Genomic DNA, 12,333 nt, shown 5'->3' on the forward strand with positions numbered 1-12,333 from the left:
CGATGTTCAGAAAGAAAATGACATTAGCACAGTTGGGAGGCACATATATGCGGTTCCAGCTGACACTTTCATGGTGGAGAGGAATCTAAGTGGAGCTGCTCGATGTCACCTTTTGTTGCTTAGGGGCTATGCTGAAAAATACTCTAGATACAGTTTGGCCCCTGGGAATATACTAAAGGTGATGTTAGGTGCAGTTAGATAGAGAATCCACTAGAAAGAGGTTTATCAAAGGTATGTTTCTTACCCTAACTTGGTCTTTGAAACCAGGTAAATTAGGAACACCCTGACCCCTTAGATCTGGTGCTGGGGGTCCCAGAGGGACCCCTCCAGGACAAAAAAAAAGCATTTTTTTAAACAAAACTATAGAAATTCAGCAGTTATATAGTTATTTCACGTAACTATAACTCGTACCCACGCCGTGCACTGCTAATTACCCCAGGTATTACAGCACTCATGACAACTTTTATAACGTCAATAAAAATATCAATAAAACAAAAGACAAATTATTGAAGAAAAAAACTGTGCATGGGGGTACGAATTATAATTACCTTAGGCCCAAAGTTATAGTTACTTGAAATAACCCTTACTATAACTGCTGAATTTTTATGGTTCTGTGCAAGTAAATTCTATGTCAGGACCAGAGGCTCAGATTATGCTTCTCTTTCTAGCTTTATTTTCCACAGCAGCCAATGAGAGAAGAACAATATCAAAACTACATATCCCATAAGTCCAAGCATACAAAATGATCATAGAGAACATACTATAAAACATCAAGAGGCCATAACACTTCCTCTTTCTTTGCTGCTTCCGCAGTCAGCTAAGTACTCTTTTTGTGTCCTTGATTTTGTGATTTATTACTGATTGTTATTACTGATTTTTTCTCAGCGCGCGCCGCTTATTTGATTGCTTCAGTGGAGCGGGAGCGGGAGTGTCGGCTCGCCCGACTTTTGGGGGCTCCGGTGAGGCGTTGTTGACGGCAGGCGCTTAGCGCGCTCTCTGCCCGTTGCGCGCGCTTTCCCTTCAGGCGCCCGCGTTTTTCTCGTTGCCCTGACGACCGTCCTTATTGGACGCGCTGTCAGTGCAACGGAAAGACGCGATCGGGCTAGTTTCCTCGGACCTCTCCGGCGCTTGGATTTTCTTACCTTTTATTGCCGCCTCGCCCTGCCGGAGCTCCATATACTTACTCCCTGACGCCCTGCGATCCCCGGACCAGGGCTGTACAATTAAATTAGGCGCTGCCTAGAGTGCTGCAGGCTGGCTCCCTCCACACTCAAACAAATTTAATTTCAGCAGTTTTGAAAGAATTCTCTACTGCTTTCAGCCTGCTGGGGTGTGCACTCCCCCTTACTGTAGTCTTTGGCTACCCCTATTTCACGTGTGTTACGTTTTTGAATTTTTCCCTGAATCCACGTTCCCGGCGTGGCAGTGTAAAGATGGCCCATTCATATGAGTATGAAGAATATTTTGGGGACCAGTTTCCCTTGTTTGATGAGACGCTGGCTGGCGCTTTGGGCAATACGGTCCAGATGTCCATAAATAATGCTTTGGAGAGGGCTTTGGGCCCCCTCTCGGTACATTTTGAGAAGTTTGCGTGCCAGAAGGGCTGGTTGCCCCCTATTGCGTCATCTGAGGAGGCCCTCTCAGACCAACCTTCTACCTCTAAGGGTAAGGCGAAGGCAAAATCTTGGCCTCATTCTGAGATTTTCAAGAAATTGTCGCGGTTCTCAACGGTCTTACCCTCGCAGCGGAGAGGCGTAGGGGAACGGTCCTTGTTCCAACGGGTTCTGCTCTGGCCGAGGTAGGGGCGACCCCTTCCGGTAGCCACGGTGCTGTTTGGTATGAGCGAACCACTACAGTCCGTGCCCTCCAGAAGGAGTCCCAGAGGAAAAACCCCAGTAGGGTAAAAAACCTCCACAGGAACTCCCTGAAACGAAAGGAGGACACCAGGGTATTAGGACCGCAGTTCAGGAAGGCAGGAAAACAAAGCAAATCAGGAACAGACAGGATTCGCAGAAGGATATCAAATAGGAGCGTGACTATCACCAAGGAGTGTTGCAACGCAATGAACAGGCAGTTGGAATCCCCTTAAATACCCCTGGACAGGAAACAGGAAACAGGAAGTAGAACACCGCCATCTTGGATTGGGGAAAAGAAAACAGTAATGAATTAGGTATGTGTGTTAGACAATGCATGCTGGGTAGAGAGGAAGTGGTAAGCATGCTGGGAAGAGAAAAAAGGCAAGTATAAAGAACCCCCAGTGTAAGGGTTCGGTTTGTCCTAGGAACATCGGTAAGTGGTGGTGGGCAGGTGAATACATGCAAGAGAAATAAATGTTAAGCGCATAATGCGCTGTGTGCGGCCATGCCTGAAACCCCCTCGGGGTTTCAGGCTCTGCCGCGTCTGCCTTTAAGTCAGAACTTAAAAAAGGGGGAGCGGCGAGCGCCGTGACCCCCAGACCGGCTCCCTGGAGCCTTTATGGCCCTCGCCGGAGCCGCGGCGACCCCCGCGACCTGGGTGTCTGCCTCGGCGTCTACCGCGGCCCGGGCGTCGGCCGTGGCAAAATTAACGTGCCGCGCCGCGGCAACCTGAGCCCGCGGCCGCAGCGTGCGCTGCGGTGTAACAGTATGCCCCCTCCCCGAGGCCCCGGGTTTGTGAGGGAAGAGCCGAAAAAAGCGGCGGATTAAAAGAGGAGCATGGACTGAAGAGGCATCCTCCCAGGAACACTCACTCAAAGGGTACCCCTTCCAATGAATAAGGTATTGGAGGCGCCCATGGAAAAATCGAGAGTCACAGACCTCCTGCACTTCGTATTCAGGCACATTGTCAACCAACAAAGGAGGGTGACAGGGCAACTGCCTATGAAAGAGATCAGGATGGTAAGGTTTCAGTTGCGAGACATGGAATACTGGGTGGATCTTCCATGTCCGAGGTAGGCGAAGACGCATGGACACTGGGTTGATCTTCTTGAGAATGAGAAAGGGACCATAAAAGCGGGGCTTGAATTTGTTTTGGGTGAGTCGGAGAGGTAGGAATCTAGAGGAGAGCCAGACCTTATCATGGACTTGATATAGAGGAGCCGCACAGCGTCTCCTATCTGCTATTGTCTTCATGCGGGACTTGGTGGACACAAGGTTAGAATGGATAATTCGCTGTATACCCCGTAGCTGTCGAACGAAAGAGGAGATGGCGGGAAGGTTGGAGTTGTCTCTCAGGGGAGTTGGGAAGGCCCTGGGATGGAAACCATAGGAGCCATAGAAAGGAGAGACTTTAGAGGCACTGTGTAGAGAGTTGTTATAGGAGAATTCGGCAAGCGGTAAGTAGGGAGCCCAATTACTTTGTGTAGCGTTACAGAAGCTACGTAAGTACTGCTCGAGACCCTGATTGAGTCGTTCTGTTTGTCTATTGGTTTGAGGGTGGAACCCGGATGACAAGGCCACCTGGATCCCCAAGATCTTGCAGAATTGGTTCCAGAAACGGGAGATATATTGGGGACCTCTGTCTGATATAATAACTTGGGGTAGCCCAAGTAGCCTGAAAATTTCTTGAGTAAAGACCTGACTTAACTCCTTTGCCGTGGGTAACTTTCTCAAGGCCGTGAAGTGGGCCATCTTGGTGAAGGAGTCCACAGTTACCATTATGACGTGGTTTCCCATTGAGGAAGGTAAGGCGCACATAAAATCGGTGGATATGGTAAGCCATGGGCCTGGGGGAACAGGTAATGGGCGGAGTAAGCCCACAGGTCTGGTTCGGGGTGTCTTGGCTTGAGCACATGTAGGACAGGATAACACATATGCCTCAGTGTCAGCCTTGAGAGTTGGCCACCAGAAAGAGCGAAGCAAAAGATCTTGAGTCGCTTTCACTCCTCAATGACCCGCAATAGGAGAATCATGGCACATGTGTAAGGCTTCGATTTGCACTGTTTTAGTGGGTAAAAACAGGGCCTTATCATGATAATAGTAGTCATGATCTATGTGCAGCTGTGGACGTAACCTCTTTAGTTCTGTTTCGTGTAGACGGGCATATTCAGACTTAACTTGATCTAAAAAGGTCTGTGCTACCCCTATGATTTTATTGTTGTCGAATAAGTTTTGAACCGCGGAATCACCGCACCCAGGATAACGTCGGGACAGGGCATCCGCCAGGATGTTCTGAGAACCAGGGATGTAGGTGATATAGAAATCATACTGGCTGAAGAAGAAGGCCCATCGAGCTTGCCGGCTATTTTGGCACTGGAAATTTCTTAAACACTGTAGATTTCTATGATCGGTCCGGGCTTCGAAGGGCTCCTTTGATCCCATCAAAAAGTGTCTCCATTCAGTGCACGCGACCTTTAAGGCGAGTAATTCGCGTTCTAGCACGGAATAGTTTCGCTCAGAATCAGATAGAATGTGGGATAGATAGAATACAGGGTGTTCTAGGTCATCATCGTCTTGTCTTTGTAACAAAGCAGCCCCAATGGCTCTTTCTGAGGCGTCTGTGACAACAATGAATTGTTTGCTAGTGTCTGGGTGTCGAAGAATAGGGGCTTGACTAAAGGCTTTCTTTAAGTCCTGAAAAGCTGACTCAGCGCCTGGTGTCCAACAAAAACCTTTCTTTAGGTGTTCCTTTTTGAGGGTTTGAGTAATGAAGCTGGTTCTCTGGGCAAAGTCTGCTATGAACTGCCGGTAGAAGTTGGCTAGTCCCAGAAAACATTGAGTCTCCTTGATGGAAGAAGGAGATGGCCAGTTCAATATAGCCTGTACTTTGTCTGAGTCCATGGCAATTCCGGTTTGGTCTATACAGTATCCCAAATATTTCACTTCTATCTGATCAAATTCGCATTTTTCAGGCTTACAGAACAAATGATGTTGTCGGAGTCTTTCTAAGACTTGGCGGACGTGTTTGGAATGTTCCTCTGGATGAACCGAATAAATTAGGATATCGTCAAGATACACTACCACTGTTTGTTGCAAAAGATCAGAAAAGATAGAATCCATGAATCTTTGAAAGATGGACGGGGCATTAGTGAGTCCGAAGGGCATTACTCTATATTCGTAGTGACCAAAAGGTGTTCTAAAGGCGGTCTTCCACTCATCACCTTCTCTGACTCTTAGCAGATGATAGGCTCCTCGGAGATCCAGCTTAGTGAACCTCTTGGCTCCTCTGACTGCTTCTAAGATGTCTTTGATGAGGGGTAGCGGATACCGGTCTTTGATAGTGATCCTGTTTAACCCTCTGAAGTCGATACAGGGACGCAGGTCTTTGGTTTTCTTTGGTACAAAGAAAAGAGGAGCCCCGGCGGGTGAAGAGGAGGGAGTTATTAACCCACTTTGTAGATTCTCATCTAGGTACTCCTTCAGAATTTGTTTCTCTGGTTCGGTGAGGGAGTACATCCGCCCAAAAGGAACTACAGTGTCTGGCTCTAAAGAAATGGCACAGTCGTATTCTCTGTGGGGTGGCAATTCAGGTCTTTCTGGCTTCTGGAATACATCGATATAGTCCTGATACTGTCTGGGAACTCCCTGTAGAACATTAATGGATCCTCCCACCTGGGCAGGTGCTGTTGAGAGACTTTTTGGGGACCAATAATCCCCGGCCGGATAGCAATGGTGTTGACAAAAATGGGAGGATAACGAAATGGTTTTTGTTTCCCAGTTGATGTAAGGATTGTGCCGTGTAAGCCATGGAATTCCCAGGATCATGACATGGTGTGGTGATGAGATTAAGTCAAACGAGAGAATTTCCTGATGTTTACCGAACTGTAAACAGAAAGTAGGGGTGGTGTATTGTACCGGTCCAGAGGCCAAGAGTGACCCATCAACAGTATGTACCTGTTCTGGTATTTCTTTGGGTATTTGTGTTATTTGTTGTTCTTTGGCCCAGGTTTCATCTAAATATAGGCCACTGGCTCCGCAATCCAATAAAGCCAAAGTTCTTGCTTCGCGGCCATCAGTTAAATGGAGGATAACTGGTAAGAGAAAAAGAGCAGTTCCTTCCTCCCTGGAAGAGCAAATAGAAGGTATATCACGATATCCCGTCCTCACCCTTCTTACTGGGGACGGGAGTTGGCGTTTCCCAAGGGCTTGGTTGGACGAATGGGGCAGGCGCGAATTAGGTGACCAGCTGCACCACAATATAGGCAAAGCCCCTTCCTTCGTCTATGTTCCCTTTCGCTGGCGGATAGAGGTCCGCGAGCTGTGTCAATCTGCATGGGCTCTTCCTCGGTATTCCCTTTGGATTCAGGGCGGGCTTCCTCGGAACGATGGGCGAAGGGACGAGATGGTACTGAGTGAAAAGGCAAACGACTCTTCTTTTTCTCCATTCGTCGTTCATTTAACCGATACTCTATAGTTAGTGCTTGGTCCATCAACCCTTTGAGGTTTTCTATCCTGGCAGAATGTACTAGTTCATCTTTGATGTCCTCTCTTAGACCTCTACGGAAGAGTGTCACCAAGGTACGTTCCACCCAGGTTGTTTCTGCAGCTAATTGTCTGAAACGGGTGATGTATTGTAATACATCCTGACTCCCTTGTTGGACTTCGCAAAGAGCCTCTTCTGCTGACGCCTCGAGTCCTGGGCGTTCAAACATCTGTTTAAAAGTAGTGATAAAGGTGGAATAATTAGATAGACAGGGATCGTTTCTGGTTACTAGAGGTGTGGCCCAGGCCAAGGCTGGTCCTGATAAGGCACTAATCAAATACCCCACCTTGGTCTTATCTTGTACAAATTGCGAGGGGCGAAAGGCAAAGTACACCGTTAAGGCATCCAGGAATTCTTTTAATGTGGTGGGATCCCCGGAAAATCGAGGTGTAGAGGCGGCTACTGCAGGGACATCTGTGGTCCTGGAGGCAAAGGTTTGTCGATAAACAGTATTCTCAGTACGTAATTGCTGGAGTTCTTGAGCCTGTTGTTGTATCGTCACCAGCAGGTCCTGGTTAGTAGGTTCCGTGTTTACCACTGGGTTATCCATAGTTCCGGACTGCAACAGGAATTGTGGGCGTTGCAATCTGTTGCGGTTCTCAACTGTCTTACCCTCGCAGCGGAGAGGCGTAGGGGAACGGTCCTTGTTCCAACGGGTTCTGCTCTGGCCGAGGTAGGGGCGACCCCTTCCGGTAGCCACGGTGCTGTTTGGTATGAGCGAACCACTACAGTCCGTGCCCTCCAGAAGGAGTCCCAGAGGAAAAACCCCAGTAGGGTAAAAAACCTCCACAGGAACTCCCTGAAACGAAAGGAGGACACCAGGGTATTAGGACCGCAGTTCAGGAAGGCAGGAAAACAAAGCAAATCAGGAACAGACAGGATTCGCAGAAGGATATCAAATAGGAGCGTGACTATCACCAAGGAGTGTTGCAACGCAATGAACAGGCAGTTGGAATCCCCTTAAATACCCCTGGACAGGAAACAGGAAACAGGAAGTAGAACACCGCCATCTTGGATTGGGGAAAAGAAAACAGTAATGAATTAGGTATGTGTGTTAGACAATGCATGCTGGGTAGAGAGGAAGTGGTAAGCATGCTGGGAAGAGAAAAAAGGCAAGTATAAAGAACCCCCAGTGTAAGGGTTCGGTTTGTCCTAGGAACATCGGTAAGTGGTGGTGGGCAGGTGAATACATGCAAGAGAAATAAATGTTAAGCGCATAATGCGCTGTGTGCGGCCATGCCTGAAACCCCCTCGGGGTTTCAGGCTCTGCCGCGTCTGCCTTTAAGGCAGAACTTAAAAAAGGGGGAGCGGCGAGCGCCGTGACCCCCAGACCGGCTCCCTGGAGCCTTTATGGCCCTCGCCGGAGCCGCGGCGACCCCCGCGACCTGGGTGTCTGCCTCGGCGTCTACCGCGGCCCGGGCGTCGGCCGCGGCAAAATTAACGTGCCGCGCCGCGGCAACCTGAGCCCGCGGCCGCAGCGAGCGCTGCGGTGTAACAGAAATTGGCATCGTCCATTCAGGAAGACCATGGGTATAGTTTTTCCCAGGCTCAAGAAGCGTTCAGTTCGGATTCCGACCGGTCTCCTGCAAAATCTTCAGGATCTGACTCTGAGCAGGATCTTGGTCCCAAGTCTAGCGCGGGTAAGCGCAAAAAGTCGGAGTCTTCCAGCGCACCTCCTTCCAAGGCTCCTAAAGTGCTGACTTTCAGCCCAGAAGAGATAGTCCATCCTCGCTCTTCGAGCTGGGTCCCTCCGCCCGAGGTGGCCGAATATCTCCAGAAACATATCAGGGCTAGTTTCGACAAGGAGGTAAGATCCCGGCTTCGGTCGGAATGCCCTCGCCCTGATCTGGAGGGAAGGGTTACGGATACGCCGGAGGTAGACCCTACGATGGTCACCTTTTTTTAAAAATGGGCGAAAGATCCAAAGAAGGGGCTCGACCGAGCTTGGCGCGCTTGTCAGGACAAGCTTCTCGACCTCTCGGGCCCTTTAGCCAAAATGTTGGAGATGGCTTATGTGGCCAAAGAGTCGCAGTCCCCGATTGATCCGGACATTCTAGTTGGATGGGCTCAACGGGCCATCTGCCACTTGGGTAATGCCAATGTGGCTTTGTCTACAGAGAGGAGGCGTTCCATCCTCATGCGGATTGACCCTCAACTTACGGAGCTCGCATCCTCAGAGGCGGGTCCGGTGGCCCAGGGACTTCTGTTTGGGGCCCCTTTCATCAAAGATCTGGCCAAATTTGCGGCGACTTTCAACACCATGGACAAAGCGCAGTTGTCGTTAAAAAAGGTGTTTAAAGAGGCTCTTTTTCGGAGGGCCGGGCGCCTGCGGGGGCGTTCGTCTGGCCGATCCTTCTATCAAGGCCCTCGTCGCGAGGCCCTCTCCAGAGGGCGTGGTTTCTACAGGGAGCAACAAACAAGCTCTACCTTCTACCCCACGCGTCCCCGTGGAGGTAGAGGTCGCTTCCGCAAGTCTTTCTCCAGAGCCCAACAGGGAGACGCTCAGGATCACGCCACTTCAGGTGAGACTAATACAACCGTCAGAAGTGGTTCTTGGGGGCAGGGTTCAATCTTGCTTAACAGAATGGCAAAAGTTATCCAGAGACCCGTGGCTGTTGCAGACCGTGCAAGGGTTTCGATTGGAATTTTACCAGACCCCTGTTCAAGACAGTCCCCCTCCCCTTCCCCGTTTTTCCCATCAAGATATCGGCATCATAGACTCCGAGGTTCAAGCTCTCCTCAAAAAAAGGGCTATTTGCAGAGCTGTTCCCCATCCCAGGGGTTTCCTGAGTCCTATCTTCTTGGTAGACAAGAAAGGGGGAGGTTCGCGTTTAGTCCTGAACCTCAAGGAATTCAACGCCTGGTTAGTTTACAGACACTTCAAGATGGAGGGTATCCATCTTCTCAGGGACATCCTGCAGGAAGCGGATTGGTTAGTGCGTCTAGATTTAAAGGACGCTTACCTAAGTATCCCTATTTTTCCCCCTCATCGGCGTTTCCTTCAGTTTCTGTGGCAAGACCAGTGTTTTGAGTTTCAGGTTCTTCCCTTCGGGCTTTCCTCCGCTCCGTGGTGCTTCACCAAGGTTATGAGGCCTGTAGTGGAATCCCTTCGGGCAAGAGGTGTGCGCTTGATAGTATACCTCAACGACCTGATAATTATGGCGCAGGATCCCCTTCGCCTGCAGGTCCACTTATCTTGGACGATTCAGTTACTCCAGGATCTGGGTTTCATAATCAATCAACCCAAATCTTGTCTCCATCCATCCCAACAGATCGAGTTTCTCGGGTTCAGGATAGACTCGGTGTCAGCTCAGTTATTCCTTCCTCCTCAGAAAGTGCGCAATATCAAGAAGGAGTTGCGCCTGCTTCTGTCCAGACAGATGGTGTCCTTGAGGAGCTTAGCCTGGATGGTGGGTCTTTTATCATCGTCGATCCAGGCTATTTTCCCGGGTCCCCTTCATTACAGAGCCCTTCAACGGCTCAAGATCTCTCATCTTCAGAAGGGCTTGTCTTACACAGATCTGGTGCCCCTGAATCCGGAGGCTCACTCAGAGATAACCTGGTGGTTAGAGCACATGGAGGCATGGAATGGTCGAGCCATCTTCGGTTCTGCCCCAGATGTCATTCTGGAATCAGATGCCAGCAGATGGGGCTGGGGAGCCCGATGCGGGGAAGTGACCACCGGGGGCCGTTGGTCGGAGGAGGAGAACTCCACATCAACTGCCTGGAGCTTCTGGCCGGTTCCTTTGCAATACGCAGTGTGTCTCCTCTGAAAGCGGATTGTTGCATTCTTCTGAGGATGGACAACATATCCGCGGTCAGGTATGTAAACAAGCTGGGGGGTACCAGATCTCCGACCTTAGCCCGCATCGCCAAGGATTTCTGGCAGTATTGCCTTCAACATCGGATATCGGTAATTGCGGAGTACCTTCCTGGAACTCGCAACACCGTGGCCGATTGGAATTCCAGATTTCTCCGGGATTCCAGCGACTGGATGCTGCTCCCCAAAGTATTTGCCTCTCTCAACCTCAGATGGGGCCCTCTGTCGATAGATCTCTTTGCCTCGAGATTGAATCGGCAGCTTCCTCTATTCTTCAGTTGGAGACCAGACCCGGAAGCGATGGCCACCGACGCCTTTCTCCAGGACTGGTCTCCCCATCGAGCATATGCGTCCCACCGTTCAGCATGATTCCTCGAGTTCTTGCCCAGGTGCGCCGACTGCGAATAGAGATTGTGCTGATCGCTCCTCTTTGGAGGGCTCAGGCATGGTTTCCTTTGGCGCTCGATCTCCTGTGCGATTTCCCTCTCCTAATTCCTCCTCTTCAGGATCTTCTCCGGGACCCTCTGGGGTCTCCACATCCGTTGATAGCACAGGGCAAGCTTCTTCTGGTAGCTTGGAAAATCTCAGGCGCCATTGGTTCCTGCCAGGCATTTCAGAACAAGCTGCTAAATTCATCCTCCAAGCCTGGGACCCTCAAGCGATATGCTTCGGCTTGGAAACGATGGAGTCATTGGTGTGCGGAACGGAGTTCCAATCCCTTTAGTGCGGATGTCAGTCTAGTCGTCAATTTCCTGGCTTCTCTGGCGGCTTCAGGCCTAGCTTTCAGGTCTATCAATAATTATAGATCTGCCATTTCCGCCGGTCATTCCCCTGTTCAAGGCAAACCGATTGGTGAGCACAATATTGTCTGCAAACTCATGAGGGGCATTCGACTGTCGAATCCTCCGCGTCCCAGGTATACTTCTTTGTGGGACGTCAATGTGGTTCTTACATTCATTTCCTCTTGGCCAGATAACGAATTGCTTTCTCGTAAGCAACTCTCGGCCAAACTCACCCTCTTGTTATGTCTCATCTCATGCAAAAGAGTTTCGGATGTTCGTTCCCTTAATTTGCAAGGCAGGATTTTTTCTCCTTCGGGAGTCATTTTTTCTATCTCCAAACGGACAAAGACAGGTACCAGTTCAGCTTCGTATCCGGCTTTCCCGCATAACCCCAAATTGTGCGTGGTGCAATGTTTGAAAGCCTACGAAGCGGCTACAGAGAAATTTCGTGCAGACCGGGCAGGTCAATTGCTGATTGCTATTCAAAAACCCTTTAAACCAGTGTCGTCCGCTACTCTAGCCAGATGGATCAGGTGGCTTCTTTCTGAAGCGGGAATTGATGTCTCCATGTTCGGAGCTCATTCAGTTCGGGGTGCTATGGCTTCAAAATCCTTTAGCTTAGGCATGAGGTTGGAGGATATTATGAGGGCGGCAGACTGGTCGTCTGAATCTAGGTTTAAGACCTTCTATCATAAACCCATTGTGGACATTGCGTCGATTGTGGTGGATCAGCTTTGAACGAGCATAATCTGAGCCTCCGGTCCTGACATAGAATAAAAAAAATTCAAGCTTACGCGTTAAGAATTTTCAATTCTATTAAGGACACGGAGGCGAGGATTATCCCTCCCAAGACAATAAGACTTCTGCTTACGAGTTAAGTACTCTTTTCATTGATGTCTCATTGTTTGCCCACCCTGTAATTTTATGAATGCTTGTAATAGTGTATACAATGTTTCTATAACACATACTATTATTAGTTTTATTTGTTTTTCCTCTTAGGAGGGGATCAGAGTTGAAATTCTTCGCTCTAAGGAGGTTCAGAGCAGGATGACTACATCTACCCAGTTCCGGAGATTCTACGAATGGATTTGGATTGTATTGTTCGATTGGATCAAGTTGTTTTAGTGACTTTTACTGACTGTATTATCGCAAAGAAAGAGGAAGTGTTATGGCCTCTTGATGTTTTATAGTATGTTCTCTATGATCATTTTGTATGCTTGGACTTATGGGATATGTAGTTTTGATATTGTTCTTCTCTCATTGGCTGCTGTGGAAAATAAAGCTAGAAAGAGAAGCATAATCCTCGCCTCCGTGTCCTTAATAGAATTGAAA

General features: G+C 49.3%; 1 protein-coding gene across 1 annotated transcript in view; it reads left to right on the forward strand.

Moving 5' to 3' along the window:
• The window catches only part of LOC138266837 (uncharacterized), a 34,413-nt gene extending 22,112 nt beyond the window's left edge, over nucleotides 1-12,301 (forward strand). The window contains exon 2 of the transcript XR_011199735.1: nucleotides 12,001-12,301. The gene's annotated coding sequence lies outside the window, so the exon portion shown is untranslated. The remainder of the gene's footprint in view (nucleotides 1-12,000) is intronic.
• Nucleotides 12,302-12,333: the final 32 nt, after the last annotated feature.

The sequence above is a fragment of the Pleurodeles waltl genome, chromosome 12 (genome assembly GCF_031143425.1).
Source record: "Pleurodeles waltl isolate 20211129_DDA chromosome 12, aPleWal1.hap1.20221129, whole genome shotgun sequence".
Lineage (NCBI taxonomy): Eukaryota > Metazoa > Chordata > Amphibia > Caudata > Salamandridae > Pleurodeles > Pleurodeles waltl.